General features: G+C 36.3%; 2 long non-coding RNA genes across 4 annotated transcripts; both read right to left on the bottom strand.

The window, feature by feature from the left end:
* Nucleotides 1–295: 295 nt before the first annotated feature.
* LOC122172004 lies at nucleotides 296–11,239 on the bottom strand. 3 transcript variants are annotated; one of them, XR_006172145.1, is made up of 5 exons: nucleotides 11,160–11,239; nucleotides 10,201–10,290; nucleotides 9,541–9,703; nucleotides 2,141–2,617; nucleotides 296–572 (listed from the first exon to the last, which is right to left on the bottom strand). It is a non-coding gene; the product is annotated as an uncharacterized LOC122172004 (long non-coding RNA). The 3 variants fall into 3 exon arrangements; XR_006172144.1 differs by lacking the exon at nucleotides 11,160–11,239 and having other exon boundaries at nucleotides 2,141–2,298; nucleotides 2,434–2,617; nucleotides 10,201–10,600; XR_006172143.1 differs by lacking the exon at nucleotides 11,160–11,239 and having other exon boundaries at nucleotides 10,201–10,600.
* A 1,498-nt stretch (nucleotides 11,240–12,737) lies between these two features.
* On the bottom strand, nucleotides 12,738–17,898 carry LOC122172005. Its single transcript, XR_006172146.1, has 3 exons — nucleotides 17,786–17,898; nucleotides 13,505–13,607; nucleotides 12,738–12,796 (listed from the first exon to the last, which is right to left on the bottom strand). It is a non-coding gene; the product is annotated as an uncharacterized LOC122172005 (long non-coding RNA).
* Nucleotides 17,899–18,754: the final 856 nt, after the last annotated feature.

Below are 18,754 nucleotides of genomic sequence, written 5' to 3' on the forward strand. Positions count from 1 at the left end.
AAGCCTCAAGGGAGTCTAGATATCATGAAGACCAATACTCTTGGCATTTCAGTATACTTCCATGTCTGTAGAGGGGTGCCTTTTCGGGGAGATAACAGTTGGACACAGACAAAGCAGTCTTCAAGATGGGTATTTTTTAGTCAGTTGTCAAGCTGTTAGACTAAGATATACTTTAAAAAAATCACTAAGTTTTATGTTATAAAAAAATATTTTATTATTTGTGCAGTCTGAATGATAAGTATAAACCGTATATGCAGTACTGCTGTTGATGGTTCTTTGGAAAGAAAACCCAAATAATGTTTCAACACATATCATTATATGTGTTTTTACTGCATACCAAAACAACCACCAGTTGGAGGCCATTCTATTCAATTGTCTATAGCCTGTTGGTGCTGGCTTGTGATGTCCTGGAGCAGTGTCTCCTCTTCTTCTATCACTGCTCTTATCTTCCTTCAGAAGGTCGGTCTTCTGTTACCTCCATTGGTGGAATCTCCCAGTTCCTCACAGATTTCTTTTTGCACTTTCTGTGTGAGTCAGTCTTTGAATGCCTGTGCAAGGTTCCTGCCAGAACACTGATCAAGAAATGTAATGTGATTATTTGAAGGGACAAAATAATAATGAAAGCTATCTACATTTCTTTTTTTTCCACTTATTTCTCCTGCTGTATTTGGTTTCCCATAGAGATTCTTTTACTGATATGTAGAAAAATAAAGGTGTGTTGCTGTTTTTTTGCTTCTATTGTGGAAAAGTCGTGAAACTACAGGTATGGCAATCTTAATTCTCAGTCACAGGGAGAGATGCCAATAAGAGGAGTCTAAAGCTATGGGTACTTTGGCAGCAAAAAGTTTAAGGATTTTATTACATATGATACATATGAGTTAAAGTAGCAGTTTTTTATTCCTAAGAGTGTTAGAAATGTTTTTCTGTCCCGTTCGTTATCTAACTGCGCACAGAAATTATTTTCACAGTTTTAAATGTTTATTCACTTTGGAAAGAATCTTGGGCAAAAGAATTCAATGCATTTTTTTCTAACAGTCCCGAGACTATCTTCTAAACTACCCAGAAAACTATCTGTAGATCAGCAAGCAAGACATGCGACTTCAGGATGTCTCTGATACTTAGAAAAGCAATCAAAAGAAAACAACTCCCTTTCCTTCTCCTAGTCTCTGTGACAATAATTTTACCTTTAACTTTCTCAGTGTGTTAATGAATACTTCATCTGTGTTTGAATGTAATATATTAAGGTATTTCATTTTAGAATCTGCACAAGCTTGCTCTCTCAAAGAACAGATTTTCAATTAGGCAAATATGAATTAGCCCTCATACTTTAATTTCTAGTAGGCAGGCACAGTTTTTCTGAAAGTGATACAGCTGACTCTTTATAATACCAACTTTCAGCCATTGACTCCAAAGCTATCTAGATCTGTGTACAAGAAATACATATAAATACTGAATGTAATGATATACAAGAAATATAAATAACATAAATATGAGAGATTTGAAAACAAAAATAATTATTTCAAGATTTTGTAACTTTATTTCCTGCCTTCTACTAATGGAAGACTACTGATCTCAGACTGAAAAAAGGATCTGACCCACATCTGTTAGAATATTTTTCTCCGTCTTCTCTTTGATCACTTTGTTGGTGTTACTTTCTCTTTCTCTCTTTCCCTTCTCCTTCATGAGTATATATACGTGCATTTATATGCATACTGTTGTTCTTCTGTGTTCAACACAATTGTATGGATTAGAAGTCAAGATGAATCAGAGTTTCCATGGCATGTAAATCCGTTGAAAGGCTAAATCACTCAAGAAGTTGCAAATTTTCATTTCTCTGCTCTTACACTGCAGAAGATTTGGCATATTTCTTTACCATTGCCATTTATTTATCATTTGCTTCTCAACCTCCTCAACATAACCCCAATTTATGTCATTTTTGCAGTGACTGCTGTGTCCGGTTGCAGCATAATTAGTCCTCCCATCCAATAAAGTCTTTCTTGGGCTTGGCATAAATGGAATAGCTAGATGCTTTTTATTTCTTAGACCAATGGTACCTGAATTTATTTATGATAAAATACTGCACAAGTAAAGAAGGTGTTTTTCCCATAATGATAAATGTGAAGGAAATAGGAGAACTTACAATTAAATGTATGGTCAATGTGACCTTTATACAGTCATTGTGAAGGTAAGCCTTGAATAGTCACTGAGTAGCAATTATTTTGTGGTCTTAAGATCAGCAGAAAAATGCACAGGCATTAGTGTTGCAACAACATTTGATTTGTCCTTGTTGGATGTCATCTGAGGGCAGAGAGCATAACAAAGTTAGTTTTATTTCATGACTGAATGACTTGGATTCACCTGGTTAGATTGCAACAGCAACAAAAGGCAAGTTCTTCCAAAAAAGTTGAGGCATACAGAGAGGCTTTAACATACAGGTCATTCATGACTGTGTTCAGAGAAGCATCTCAATTTGAGGTCCTTGTTTCCTTTGAAGTCATTCTCAAATCTTCCACTGGAGATGAATTGGGCATGTTACATGTTAGAAGCCTTTGTAAGAGTTGAAAAGCTTTTTTCCTCAGTGGTCCTGAGCCGTTCCTGAACAGCATAACAGCATTTACTAAATGCACCAGCAAGGGAAAAAAAAAAAAAGAAAAAGTGAAACTGCAGCAATCCTCAGAACCTTGTTTATTGACTGTCAAACTGAGAGCTGTTATTGACCCAGGGGGATTAAGGCTTATTCAGGGTGCCAAGTAATTATAGAAGTGACATTAGATCATCATTTACACTCATGGTATAGTCAGGAATGACAGTGTCAGCTAAAACAAGGACAAATGAGAAAGACCCCACAGTTTATAATATTCCTAGAAGTGCTGCACAGGGTTTAAGTAAATGAGGATCCTCCAGTCTAGTAGCTGCTCATTTCCATTGGAAATAACCACCTGCTGTTTTCAGTGGCTGTTAACTCTAATATGAGAATCCCTGAGCCAAAGCAGTAAACTAACAGAAAATGTTGCTTTCTGTTTTTCATCACTTCAGTTAGGTAACAGATAAGGCAAATTGCAGAAGAGACCTCTTAAGCAGAAAGCTTTGGTACTCAGCAAATTTACTCCTTTATCAGGGAATTATGTAATAGGGTTTTGCAGAACCTATAGCATCCACTTGAATTGGTGCAGGTTATTGATTTCTGGTCAGGTATCAGTTCACTTTTCTGTGGTTTCCACACAGCACTTTCCAGATTAAATTTCAGCATGTACAAATTCATGTGCTACGTAGATGAAAGTTCAGATTTACAACACTTACAGGGTTCTGTAAGCATCTGTGTGATGCCACTGCATTACAGAGATCTGCAAACAAAGCTGAATATCCATTTCAGAAAACTCAGTAGATAATCCCCTTCTAAAAATGTTCATGTTGGGTTTCATGGAGTTATCTCTAGATATGAGTCCATGACAGGGGCACAGACACGGAAGGAGACAAAAGAGAGGGGAAAATAAAACTAGCTCCCCTTTTCTAGCGGGGCATGACCAGCCCCCGCCCCTGTGACTAATGAGGCAAGGTACTTGCAGGCCATAGATTCTGGGAGACAGGGAGAGGGTGAAGTTTAGGGAGACAGCAGACAAAAAACAAGGGCAATGATCTGAGAAGCAACATCAGTTTACTAAATCCAACAAAATCAAACGAAGTGAGAGAGAAATGAGTGTCCAAACATGAGGTCTTATGCTAGTAGACTGCAGAGGAAGCACATGCTTTTCTCCACAGCAAACCAAGAGAGAGCAAGTCCGTGAAAGGGAGAACAGCTGGTGTTCTGCCAGGAGATCCATCTTTCTTCCTCTGTGCATCAGTCCTCTGGGAATGCTGCTCCTCACCTCCCCTCTAAGAACCCAAAAATTCCAAAAAAGGTAGTCCACAGAACCAGAACATTATCTCTTAACCCCCATTGTTTTACATGATATTCTGATGCGGAATGCCAACAACAAAAATCACAATACCACAACGCTGGGACAAAACATATATGTGACTTTTGATGTCACATATTAGCTTTCCAAACAGGAAGGCTGAGAGAATTCTTGGAGATCATTAGAAGACTATCATCAGTGTAGTCTTCCATAATATAAGGTTTCTCTAGACAAGGATACTTTACAGAAAAATTACTAAGACACAGTAAGTTTAAATGATCCTAACATCTGAAAGATTCATGAGCGTAAGAAAAGGAGAGTAGGAACATGCAAATTAACCCTCTCACTGCTGCTCTGACAGAGGCATCCCTAGAAGAAAGGAAAATCAAAATATTTTTCTAACTGTATTATTAAAGTGTAGCAAGAAGGAGAATTGCTTTCACACGGAGTTAATTTTTCAGCTTTTTTTTCCCTCTATATCCAAGTAAAAATGTCACAAGTAGTTCAGGTTAGGAAATGACTATCCCTAAGTGAATAAACAGCTTGAATTTCACCTCTCTGATTATTTATTTATTTATTTATTTTTAATTTATGTTAACCTTTCTGAAGTAATAGCCTTTTTTATATAGAATCATCAAGACTGGAAAAGATCAGTAAGATCATCCAGTCCAACCCATCACCATCAAGTCCACTGTCCCACTTCATGCCCTGTTTTTTTTCACCCAGTGAGAAGAAAGGACTACAGTGTACTTCACTGACACAGGTCAGATGCACCATAACAATTTATTAAATGTGATGGAGGCATAGCTGTAGCCTTATCAGGTCTGCACTGCTAGGGGCATTTCTTGTCATCAACCAGAGGACAGCTGCCAAAACTATACCCCATCCCGTTCTCCAGTCTTGCACGACATCTCCCCTTCTTCAGTAGGCAATGTTTGTGCCATACTCCACAACCACTAATCCATGTCTGACAGTGCCACCTCTGCCCTTCTCTTGAAAACCTCCAGAGGCCACTACTCCACCATTGCCGTGGGCAGCCTGTGCCAATAGCTGCCCTGGAAAACAGAAAACATTTTTCCTTATAGCAAGCTCTCCTCTGTTGTGTAGGCTGTGGAAGATGAGTGCCAACAGCAAGGAAGGAAGACATAAGAGGAAGGAGTAATTGAGTACTTTTTAATATGTACATTTGTTATGTACATATCAATTAGTTCATATCAATTCTGTTCAGGCACAGAAGTCTCTGAACACCTACCCAAAATTTTCAATCTGCAAGTTCCTTATTTATATTCTCATTTATGTCTATTATGTAATCACAAAATTGTCTTATACATTCATACTCACATAATTGCTAAATTCTTTCACATTATGTATTTTACAATATATAGTATGAAACTGTCATTCTCAACATTTGAGTAAAAATGCTGAATAGTAGCTACTAGAACCTCACCTGAGATAGAAGGCATGGATAAAAATTTACAAGCCAAGAGTTATTGTATTCACTGGAAATAGAACTTCACTCTTTTTTCTCTTACTGCTATTTATACCTAAAAAATAAAGAAAAATTGTACTGAATTTATGATATAAAAGTGAATTTTTGTCTTCCTACTCTTTGCAGATGAATTTGCTTTTTCTTGTAAGCATTCACCTTAATGTTCAAGTTTTGAAAGCTTGATATTTAAAACTAACAAAGTCCTAATTCTTGTTAAGTTACTTAACGAGAGCTACAATTGCCAGTAATTCTAATGTTGATCATATTTTGTTAGTCTGCACTCAGAATCCTGTGTCCAATTTTCACTGCCTTGGTTCAGAAGACACTGGGAAAAAAATGGAGAGGGCCCAGCAGAGTGCCAGCTAAGTGTTTATTGCATTGGAAACTTGACATAAGACGAAAAGTTGGAGGATTTGTGAAGGAAAAGTTCAAGGGTGAGCTAATTACAGTTTTCCAATACCTAAAAGAGATGATGGAGATTCCGTCTTCATGAAGATTAATGGCAACAAGAGAATAGAAAATAGGCATAAGTTACTTCAAAGGAAATGTAGTTTGTATATAAGAAAAGAAATCTTTCACTATGAGAAGAATTGAGGATTTGCATAGGCTGCACAAAGAGATCTCCCTGTTACAAGTACTCAGGACTCGGTTTGATAAGACTGAATAAATCTCTCCTTTCAACAGAAGGTTGTGGCAGATGCTTCCCAGAGATCCCTTCCAAAATAGATTTTCCCATTATTTTTCCATTTTTTTCTCTTTATAAATGGACATTCATGTGATTGATTATAAAATGCTATTCTTAAGACAATTAAGCCCACAAACCAAACTTGAAAACAGTATTTTAACTTCCTTGGGCATATATCACTGCTCTGTAATATGAGGCTCAGCACTATATATACACTCAGCAGCATAACAATCGTAATTGTTACATGCAAAGTATTTGTCCATCAGCTGAAGGAAGGGAAAGTACAACAGAAGCAATAATGAAAACAGGCATGTGAAATAAATAAATATCTGTGTTACGGTGATTTTAGAAAAGAAACAGTGAAAAAGCATAATTTCCTGGTGTTTTCTTAAATCCACTGCTTCCCCTCTACCCGTTTATACCCCAAAACAAAATTAAAAAATAAAAATAAATTGAAATGATATATTTTTACATTTCAGTGGACAGGGAGGTGGAAGGAAATGCCAGAGCAAAGAAGGAACAAGGATCATAGTGTTTGTATGGAGGCAAAATCTTAGTTCTGTATTCAAACTGGTCATCAAACATCTATATGACTTCTTAAATGAAAACACATTGTAGGGTAGCAACAGCTACTAATGTCCAAACTAATATCTGAGAATGCTAGATTCTTGTCTGGTAAGAATTTTTGCATCAAAAGAGGTGATTCTCCTGCAATATTTGGCAATGGTGCATCCTCACCTTGTGTATTGTGTGGAGTTCTGGGTTCCACAATAGAAAAAGGATGTTAACATCCTTGAAAGCATTTAGAGGAAGGCAAAAGAGCTGGTAACAGGGTTGGAATGTATGTCCTGTGATGAGAGGCTGAAAACACCTGGGCTTACAGAGTAGAGGGGGCTGAGAGGTGACCACATTGCTCCTTGCAGCCTCTGAGGAGGGGAAGCAGATGGAGTACAGGACTCTGCTTCTGTTTTGTCTATTAGTCGCATTGTATTTGCCTGATATTGAGTATTTCAGCCCACACAACTATATTTTTTAGTACTTATTTAAGTCATTTTCTCCACTAATAAGATGTTTTAATGTGTAAAATATTGTATGAATACAACGCATGAATTTTACCCAAAATTTTTTTTTGTTTTGTTTAACAGAGGCACATCAGATCTCTTCTCATACTTTAACCCAATATTGTTTCTATGGCTTCAATTATTGCTCATTGCAGTGAAGGAGAAAGTTCTTATAAAGAGGCAGTTTGAGGAGCCTGATAGTTAATAACTGTTCAAGCATTGCTTCAACCTACCTTCAATGGTTGAACTTGGGGACTAATCATTGCTAAAAAATTTGCTATGACAGATTAAAAAATATAGAGCTGTACACTTCGAAGTGACTGTTTCTGACAGTTAAAGAGTCAAACCACTTACAGTCTGAGATAGTTATTAAAACTCTCACATAATCGCTAGGTAAAGAAATTCTGTTTTTCAGTTACAACATAACTGTGGAAAACAGATTTAGAAGAAAACCATCTCCATTATGGCACACTTCTGACATCTGTTAGTTGGTCTACCTCACACAATGCCATACTAAGAGTGATCTGTGTGCAAAGCTAAGAGAAAAAAGAAGTTTAATGGATTTAAAACTTTACATCCCCATTTGCAAGAGTAACTTAAGCACAATAAACCAATTAATAATTGTACATCTTGTGGGAATTATATAACAACAAATATCTAAAGTCTCATTTTATTTATTTGTTTGTTTGTTTGCTTGTTTGTTTTGATTTCTTGAGCAATGAAATCTAAGAAAAATGTCCCTCAGCTCCAGCAAATATAAGGAAAAATGAAATTCTTCTCTAAAAATCCTGGGTTTTTTTTCCTTGTTTGCTTGCTTTTTTTCAAGAAGAAAAGTAATAAAATCATAATCCAACAGTTGTTTCTGCTTGGAACAAGAGGAATAAGGAGTAAAATTGGTCTCTAAAATATTAATGCAAAAATATTTTCTGAAAATTACAGCTAACATGAACAAAACATCATTTCACCTAGGAACAAAGATTATTTTATCAAGTAGACTTCACATCTGGAAATTAATATTTTAGTATGAGAATTATTTCATATGTGTAGTACTATAGCATCAAGCGAGTGAATCTGTGGATTTTTCTCTAAATTCAGATTTTCCATTAATCTTAAATCCAATGGATTTTAAGAGCTTAGTATCTATATGGAACTGAATGAGATAATTATTTCCGTTTGTTAGCTAAATTCCATGATCTGATTAATAAATTTAAAAGAATTTATATGCTTTTTTTAAAAAAATTGAACTTAATAGAGAAGCTTTCTACCTGTAATCTTCAGGGTGCATGGATTTCTATGAAAACCAAGAAGGGCAAGTAAGGAAGAAATTTCAGACATGTAAGTTTTGAGGCATTTGTGCTAGATGTCCTACACTTCTAAATGAATTTACATATCAGTTGGAAAGTAAGCACCACTCTGCTAAAAAGCTGAATATTCTTGGCTTACATTCTGCTACAGTGTCTGATCATAGCTTATTTTGCCATTAGCCTGTAGGATAGCCTTGTTATAAACTTCAGGAGCATGAGCAATAAAACATCCATTCCATGCCATAGATCCATTTATGAGGAGCAAGTTTCAGAAAAATAGTTGCACAAGAAATAACAGTTCCATCCATTACTCAAGTACTTGCAGTTATAGATTGGTCTCTGTAAACATTCCTTAGGTCACATGTACTTTACCTGACAGGTTTTACCAAAATTAAAACATGCATAAAATTAGATGCATGTCTCTCACTAGCTTAGCACTGAGGTCAAACCTACCACTGCACTTTGACAGGTAGATCAATTATTCAGTGTCATAGGTAAGCTGCTTTGTAGAAATCCTGCTTTCTGATGTTTGCACATCTGCTTTGTAGTAGACAGATTTTTCTGCCCCCTTGGAGTACAGTCAAAGTCTTCAGATGATCCTGCATGTTTTGTTTAAGGCTGAAGAACTCCTTATTTTCTTTGCTTTCTGAACGTTGAAGATGATCTTACTTGCAGGTTAAAAATGCGGCTTATAGTTTGTGTTATGTATCACACCATGGCAGAGAGTGTAATCACTAATTTAATTAAAACTTACTCATATATGCTGTCATAACCACACAGAGTTATCCAAAGCTCTCAAAGCTCCAAGGACTTAACAGTTTTTACAGTCAAATATAATGCATTGCCAAGTTTAATTGCACATTACGTTTATTTATTTATTTTTACTCTTCACAGCCTACATTTAACTGCAAAAGAATGGAAAAGAAACAAATGGTTTTGTTACATTTTGTTTGTTTCTATAGGCTGTTTTACCTTGTCTTCTGCAGTGTAAAAAAACAGAGAAGCAATAAATGGAGGAAATGACTTTAATATGCAGTGTGAGTTATTGCTCTGCAAATAACATTTGTTTCATATAGCTTAAGAATAAATCGGATTTTATACTCACCTGTAAGTTCAAAAAGATGAACAGTGATATATCACAGACACTAAATGGGTCAGTGCTATTTTGAAATATTTGCATTTTCCCCAGTAAGCCAATGGAGTGTCTGAATAGGCTTCTGACATTTTCTTTGAAGTGTTTTTTGTTTGTTTGTTTCAGCAGCTTTGACCTTAAAAATATTGGTAGTGGTAAGCCTGTTAGATTGCTGAAAATGCCTCCAAAGGTACACATACAAATGTGAAATGCTAGAAATGAAGCAATTCCTTTGTGAATAATCAAATATTTATGTATGTATATCACTCGTTTGCAATTGTATATATTTTGCTACGTCTGCTATTCAGACACTGGCTGGAAACAGCAATATGACATCAGAGATCTGAAAGCTGTATTTATTTTTCTCTTGTCTATCTGTATAACCAAGAAAATCACAAGAAAAATTTTCTTGTGTATTACAGAAGATTAGAACTTAAAGTCTGGATTTTTTTTTTGTCTATTTCTTGTTTGTTTTCTTTTGCCTTTTTTTTTTTTTTTTAAACATTATTGCTTACAAGAATATTTGTAATGACTTTTCTTAAGAAGGGGCTAAAAAGAAGCTGAAGATTTTCATAATAAATACAGATAAATTATGACAATTTCATTCTTATATATAGGAAAAGATGAACTCACCATGCTTTGATTTTGCTAGTGTGCATCTTCTCATCTCTTATCCAAAAATCATTTGCTTCTTTCTAGCCATATTCCAATTTTTTTTATGATCTCTCATAGCCACCAAAAAAAAAAAAAAGAAAAAAAAGTACTTTGACATATTCACAACCCCTCTTAATTATCTCTTTTCAATGTCTGCAGATAACAAATTCTGTTTTTCTTGGGATTTTATAAACAACCTTTTAGAAATGGCACTTTGGTGCTAATGAGTCAACAAAGGGAAAAATGTCTGAGGCTCTTCAAATACCTTGTTGAAATAAACTAATAGCACTGAAGAAAACACCTTATCAGGTAATTATTATATGCACATTAGGAAACAGCTAAAATGACAATTTTTCAACATTTTTTAAAATATTCTAGATACATAATGGAAAAATCAGATCCCTTGGCTCCAATTCTATATGCAAGGCAGGAGAAGAAGCCACTTCTTTATTCTTAATGGTCTGTTTTTAAGGATCATTAAGGAAAGGAAAGTCACTTTTCATTTGTAGTTCTGTCCTATACGTACAAAACCACAACATGCAATGGGGAGTTTCTTCAGAGCAGTGTACCCTTCGGAAGCAGGGTGAAAGAGTGCCAAACTCAGATTTTTTCTTCTTTTTCTTTTTCCCCCTTTCTTGTCCTCATTTATCCCCCAAAATCTATGACATTCAAAAGTACTGCTGTTTTGTTTGTTAGTTAATTTATCAAAAATAATTGCCTTACTGACTAAACCCTCAGGGCTTACATCGTCCAATTTTCCTTTACACCAGGAGTTCTGGAACCTTCCTGGTAATTTTTTCCTTTAAAATATGTGACCACTTAACTATACAAATTGCAAGTTGAGGTAGTCCTGGACACTGTCCCCATCTCAGCAGCAGTGTCAAAGGAGAGCTAGTATTCTCTCCATGGAGGAAGAAAAGGGGCATCTCTCTCCTCACCTCACTGCTCAGCAGGCAGCCAGCTCTGCTTTCCACTCATTGGTAGGGAATGAGGCTTCCAGACAGCAGACTGTTCTTTGGGGACTCCAGGTTCTGTGGAATACAAGAATTACTCTCGAGTAAAGATGTTAGGTAGGAACAGAAAGAACCTCAACATCTTCCCTCCCCTGCTGTGCAAGCAATATCCAAACTCACTGCTTCCCTCTGCACAGTAGGGAGCTGATCAATAAATGTAATCTTCTGTATGGGTCAATTTTATCAAACTTTCTTTTTTGTGCCCTTCTGAGGGCATGATCACATCACTATGGTATATTATATGATATGATATGATATGATATGATATGATATGATATGGTATGGTATGATGATATGATGCATCAAATAATTGGAATTCCTAAGACAAAAAAATTATTCTTGATATGATCTCTTTCCTTACAAAAAAGAAGAAAAAAACAAAAAAAAAAAAACAAAACTAAAAACTCAAAGGGATTGTAATAATATTAAGAACAACAGTAACAACATCTTGTTTGCAAAGAACTTCCAGAATAAAAAATACCATATGCAGGAAGCTCTATAGAAAGATATTTGCTTTTGGACTTCAAAGCAGCAAATCAGCAGTAAATAAAAGTCTTTTAGAAGGACAAAGTTGATAAGAATAAAATAAAATAAGGGGGGAGAGGGGGAGGGGAGTTATAAATTGCAGCATCTACAGAGGCCATTGTGACATTTGCTCGTCCTGGTAGAAAGGTTTCACTTTTAAAACATTTAGAAAATCCAGTACAGCTCAGAAAGATCAAAAGAGCAGGTGAAATTTACAGGGATTTGGGTATGGGATCTTAGGAAGTCTGGTCATCCCAACAAGGTGTGCATTCAGGTCACCAAGAAATGCTCTGAGGACTAAAATTGCTCTTGTATCACCCTTAAAAAGCTGCTTTCAATTTCAAATTGCACTGAAGTCTGTAGGTTTTCAGAGACTTTTGCAGTTCATATTAAGCACTCAGTTAACTCTGCAAAGAACTGGGCCTTAAGCAAAAAGTAGACCAAATAAGAGAGCAGCATACCTGATTCAGAAATCTGACTTGGTGCCAGATCTTGCGACAAATTTCCTCGTTGTTTTGCTGAGCCCCTGTCCAGAAGCTCAAATGATACAGATAATACTGAGGAGCTGCTGAGATAAAGTGAATGAAATAAACCCCATGGGAAGTAGTGTCCCATTTGAATCCACCCCTTGAAGAAGTCACTTCTTAATAAAATACAGTCGGGAAGCTTGCCTGGGTTATTAAGGGGAATTCTCTGCAATCACAGACAATCTTTTCATGTAATTTCTTTCATAGCCCATGTAAAGTCTACCTTGAAGTATATTTATATTTTATTTCTTGACTTTTTTTGTTTGCTTTTTTTTTTGAGGGGGAGGAAACATTTTGTTTCAAGGTGGTGGGGCTTTGTGTGTATGTGTATGTGAATGTGTTTTGATTTATATTGGTTTTGGTTTGTTTTGTTATTGCTCTGTGTTTCCAGAAATCTGCTATTTTCAAAAGAAATCCTCTAATTTCCATCATAAGTCTCTTTAGTTCATACCTTTTCTGATTATACAGTCATTCTCTCTAAATAGCCTTCTCTCATCTTGTGAACACCAACTAAGAAAAAGAAACACAAAAGAAAAAGCTGATCTTGTAAAATTTTAGAACATTCCCTGGCTTTATACCATTTGACATTACTTCAATTTTCTAATTAATAAGGAAAAAATGGCATCCATTGACATTCATCAATGTTTGCTGAACATTTATGGAGACCAAACAGTGGATATGATCACAGTGAGGCAGTGGGTGTGCATTTCAGCAGTGGCTAGAGTGATGTGAAAGCGACGCAGAAGACAAGCTAGATGGGCATACAGATTTTAACAAACGTGGCATGCAGGCTCTTGTTCATCGCTGGTGACAACACATAGCTAATGGCAGTAACTATGTTGAAAAACAGCATTCTGTAGCTCAGAATTTATCAAACAGTGTTGTTGTGTTCTTTACATCTGTTGTATTTTCCATGGGAATGAATAGAAGGCATTACTTTAGCATGACCTATGTATATAAAGTATATGCACATACACTATCTGTACAAAGATTTATGAAAGTTTGTATCCTCCTTGTTTCTTCATTTGGCACATTTTCTGCAGTGCTATAATTGCTTTTTTTTGGTGAAAGTTTTATTTTTCTTTTTTTTTTTCTTCCTGATTTTTTTTTTTTTTTCCTAAAAAGCTTTATCTATCTGAAACAAAAAGTTAAAAGAATAGCTAATGATCTCTGCTAATATTATGTCAGCTAGTATTTCTGGCAAGAGGAGATGCACACTTGAAAGAGTAGAGTCCAGCTCTCAGGAGGTTTTGCTTTTATACGGCCAAACATGCAGAGTGCAAAGAGAAAGCTCTGTCCTCCCATACACCTTTGCACTTCCCTGTAGGGAAAAATGAGAAGTTTAAATTTACCAAATTAGCAGCGTGCTTGATTTTTTCTTAACTTGGCTTTTAAAGGGATATGAAACCAAGGAAATCAAACTCATTCAATTAAAAAAGCTGATTAATACCCTCACTAATTTAGAAGTGAAGAATAATCCACACGAAAGAAATGCATTGAATATGGAGATTCTAACAAGCAAAGGAAAACAAACAAACAAAAATAACCCAACCAGAGGAGATCTGAGTTTTTGACAGCTACAGTAACCCCGGAGTGTTAACATTGGGTGAAACTGAATTTACTTGAATGCAAATTAGCTTAATGTGTTGCCATAAATAGATACAAACTTGAATAAGCAACTGTGATATAATTACTACTCTCATTTTCCTTGCATAGTAGGGGAAATAAAGTCTCTTGTGTCAGTGGAGATGATCTCTGTGGGACAGATGTTGCCAAGCACCATTATTCTGCTGAAAACTGAAGAAAGAATATTCTTTTTTTTTTTTTTTTTTCTTTTTTGAAAGCAATTCCCAGGCACCTTTAATCTCTACTATGTCCCCATTGTATACTGACTCCCTTTTTGCTGTCCTTGCTCTTTTCATATAGCTGTAGAAGTTTTTACTTGTTAAGACATCCTCAGCAAGATGTAATACCTCCCTGGTGGAGTTTTCTTTGCTGATACCTCTTTTCACAGTTCTTGTAAACTCCCTATTTATTCCTATTGTCTTTCTTTGTCTAGTTAAGTCTAATAATCTTTTCTCTGAATTAATCTGCTATACTTGGAGCAAAATTACCAGGTTTTCAGAAAACTTTATCAATTGTTTCCTTTTTTTTCTCAAGGTTTGTCTAAATAAAAGAAGCTTTGTTTTCTACTTCTTAGTTTGTTTCTCTTTGATATTAATTAATCAACACACAATCCAGGTTCACTTTTCCAAAACATCTCCATTACTTTTTGGAAATCATGTTTATATCACTGTCCCCTGTTGTGGGATACTTTTAAGGAAAGGTGGTCAGAACCATGCAGTTACTGATGTCTTAGGGTACTTTTATAAGAAATGGACAGAAACCTCTGATCAATACATGTAAGTACAATGTGGTATGTGCTATATATCAAAGTGTCATAAAAATTAATAACCCTAATAACAATCTAATGTGTTTCTCTATTTATCTATAAAGAGCTATGATCGAGTACTTGATCTTTATAATGTTATCAAATGGTTTCATTTCTTTGCAAAATGTCTGAGTAATTTCACCATCATCAGTCAACTCGGGCAATTGGAAAGTAAATGAAAATTTCATGTGTAAAAGATAAAAACAAAATATTTTATTTATCTGAGAAATCTGCATTTGGAGAAGACCAGTAAGCATGCTGTTCTTGACTTTCAGTATTACAACACAACAAATTCTTTTTCTGAATGAATTACAAGTTCAAATAACAAAAACTGAATATTTGTGCACTCTTCGTTTTTAAATTCTCTTTAAAGTATACATTCATTTACCTCTCTCAGAAATCACATTTCTCAATTTTCTTGAAGAGCATTGGTTCAAAAACTGAACAAGACTAAACACCCAGGTAAATGTCAGCAACATGACCTGTTACATGATGCCCATCTTCAAAAAGGGCCAGAAAGATGATCCTGATAGCTACAGACCTATCAGTCTCACCTTGGTGCCAGGGAAGGTTATAGAATGGGTAATATCAAAAGCCGTCATGGGCTAATTAAAGGTCAACCAGAGGATAAGGCCCAGTCAGCATAGGTTTATGAATGGTAGATTCTGTTTGACGAACCTGATTTCATTCTATGATAAGGTGACCTGCTTAGTGGATGAAGCTAAGGCTGTCGGTGGACTACCTCGACTTCAGAAAAGCCTTTGACACTGTCCCCCACAACACTCTTGTGGAGAAGCTGGCTTCCCACAGTTTGAACTGGCATATACTCTGCTGGGTGAAACACTGGCTGGATGACCGGGCCCAAAGAGTTGTGGTCAGTGGAGTTAAATCCAGTTGGCAGCCACTCACTATCACTGTCCCCCAGGGCCAGGTACTGGAGCTGCTTCTATTTAACATCTTTATTGATGATTTGGACGAGGGGATTGAGTGCACTGTCGTAAGTTTGCAGATGAAATCAAGTTGGGAGGGAGTGTGGATCTGCCTGAGGGGAGAAGGGCACTACAGAGCAACCTGGATAAACTGCATCAATGGGCCAAGGTTAACTGTATGAGTTTCAATAGGGTCAAGTGTCAGGTCCTGCATTTTGGTCACAACAACCCTAGACAACCCTACAGGAGGAGTGGCTTGGGGAGGAGTGGCTGGAAAGCTGCCTGATGGAAAGGGACCTTTGTGTACTGATGGACAGTCAGCTGAATATGAGCCAGCAGTGTGGCCAGTTGGCCGAGAAGGCCAAAGGCATCCTGGCTTGTATCAGGAAGGGTGTGGTAAGCACAACTAGGGATGTAATCCTGCCCCTGTAATCAGCACTGGTGATTACACTTCGAGTACTGTGCTCAGTTTTGGGCACCTCGATGCAGAAAAAACAGTGAGGTGCTGGAGCAGGTCTAAAGAAGGGCAACAAGCCTGGGGAAGGGCTTGGAGAATATACTATATGAGGAGGGAATAAAAGAACTGGGGCTGTTTAGTCTGGGGAAAAGAAGGCTCAAGGGAAACCTCATTGCTCTCTTCCAATACCTGAAAGATGCTTACAGCGAGAGCAGGGCTGGTCTCTTCTCACTGGTGACAGGCAACAGGACAAGGAGAAATGGCCTCAAGTCGCACCAGGGTAAGTTTAGGTTGGATCTCAGGAAAAACTTCTTTACAGAAAGGATTGTTAAGCACTGGAATGAGCTCCCCAGGGAGGTGGTTGAGTCACCGCCCTTGGATGTGTTTAAAAACCATATGGATGTGGTGCTCAGGGACAAGATTCAGTGGAGGGTTGTTAGAATTAGGGTAGTTTGGTTAGGTTGTGGTTGGACTTGACAGTCTTTTCCAACCTGAGCAACCTGATTCTATGATTTTCTCATTTCTAGTTCTTCCTTTGTATAAATCATTTGATCAGGATTGTTTCTTTAATCATTAACATTAATTTAGTATGCTGCTTTTTAATTGAAAGAGTTTTTAAAATTTTGTAAGCCTGGGTTATGTAGTGATAGATTTAGTTGTAGTTATCTTTCCAGTCAGTCACAATGGTACCGGGCAAAACTTAGTGTGTCTGAATCCAGCCTGCAAAAATATGTAGATTTCTCTATTCTGCAGTACCCAAAACAGTGAGAGAAAATATTCCACTGAAGCCAAGTGGACAGGAAATATTACTGCAGAAGATTATGAACTGGAGCTAACACAGGGTTGTTTATCCTTAGGGAAAACTCTGAATTGTAAATAGATGTACTGTTCTCTCTGACACTCACACAAACTAAACAGCCACTTACTCTGAGCTTACATTGTTAAAACCTACTGCCTTATATTCAATAGCTGAGCTACATAATACATTCAGTAAAATAAATAAATGAATAAATGAACAAATAAAATTATTTGTACAGTTACATTGGCTGCCTATAGAGCTGCTATCCTTGGTTAATGAATACAGACCTGAAACTGAAATGAAAGTGAAATGAAGCCAAAGCCCAAGTCATCTCGGGAGCAGTATTCTCATTAATTCTTTTTTTTTTTTTTTTTTTTTTTGTCAGAAGTTACATCATGTGTTACCCTTAAATACTTTGAACTGTCACAATGTCACATAGATAAGCTCATGTTATGAGATTTTTCTCCTTTTCAGTTGTGTCACAATTACAAGAAGAGCTGAGGGCTAAAATGTCCCTATCAAATGTTTTCTGTTAAACAGAGTAGGTGGCAAATACTTCTAATTTGCCTGATAAATACCCTCATATTTCTTTTCCCCAGTACTGTGCAGTGCTTATTCCAGTATAATATAATATAATATAATACAATATAATATAATATAATATAATATAATATAATATAATATAAATATTATAATATAATATAATATAATATAATATAATATAATGTAATGTAATATAATTCCATTATAATGATTTTGAACTATTCTAATTATCATTTCTCAATTACATGCTTGGCTTTGAATATCTAAAAGACAATGCTGGATGCAACGAAACTGAAAACATGTGAACGAAAAAGGTGGAGACATAAGAGTCATTTGTTACCTCAGAATGTAACAGTGATCTCAATGTTACAGGGATGATACAAAATGCTTTGTGACTTCCTCACAGCCCTGTTCATTTTTTCAGTCTGTGCAGAATGATCAGAGCCATTTCTAAATATCACCTGCCATTAACTCCTACGAGGGAAGAGTTGAAGTGAGATACATATCATACATATATTGCACTCTATGTTTATGATGTCTAGAAAGAATATATATTATTCAGTTTATCTCAAAACCTTTGCTCTAAAGTTATAGAAGTCTAGGAAAGGCTTCAGTTGTCTGAAGTATTTCTGTTCAACAGAGGAAGCGTCAAAACATATGCTTGCATCCTGTTGTAGATTTCACAAACCTGAACTACTGGAGGAAACTGGAAGAACTTCTCTTGTCTCAGTTCGTTTGTTGAGCCTGATCTCAGACACTCTTTGTGAATGTTGATTGTTTTGGAGAGAAAAGGAAAAGGTAGTGCATGCTTCTTAAAGGAAATTAGGTATGGATTTCTTAAAAGCCTAAGTACCCAACCCTATTAAAGACAAGGTGCTCATGATCAAGCTGGAAAAGTGACCTTCAGGTACTGCCAATGCTGGACTTCAGCTGCAGAGCAGCTTTCAGAACTGGCTGCATTTTAAAAAATTTTAGATATCAAGATCTTATTTAACTGTCCTTCAATGTCTCTGTTTTCATAACCAACAGAAAGGAAAGTCCAGGCACCAACCAGTCCAAATGGTTCTCTCCTTCCAGTTCAGCATTTTCTCTAGTTGACACATTCAATGTCATTGAAAAAGAGACTAAAGACTCCATTTGATTCTTTCTCTTAAGCTTCTCTTTCTGAAGAGCCTCCTCCTCACCAGTGGGCTATGGAGCATTAAACCCTTTGCATAAGGAGAGTGTATCTAGCTTGGCAACTGTTGTCACCAGAGAACCATTATGCAAAAATGTGGAGTTGAAAAAATGTTTCTTTGAGCCAAATGTG

The sequence above is a fragment of the Centrocercus urophasianus genome, unplaced genomic scaffold, assembly GCF_019232065.1.
Source record: "Centrocercus urophasianus isolate 14NV4802_14NV808 unplaced genomic scaffold, USGS_Curo_1.0 seq_11, whole genome shotgun sequence".
Classification (NCBI taxonomy): Eukaryota; Metazoa; Chordata; class Aves; order Galliformes; family Phasianidae; genus Centrocercus; species Centrocercus urophasianus.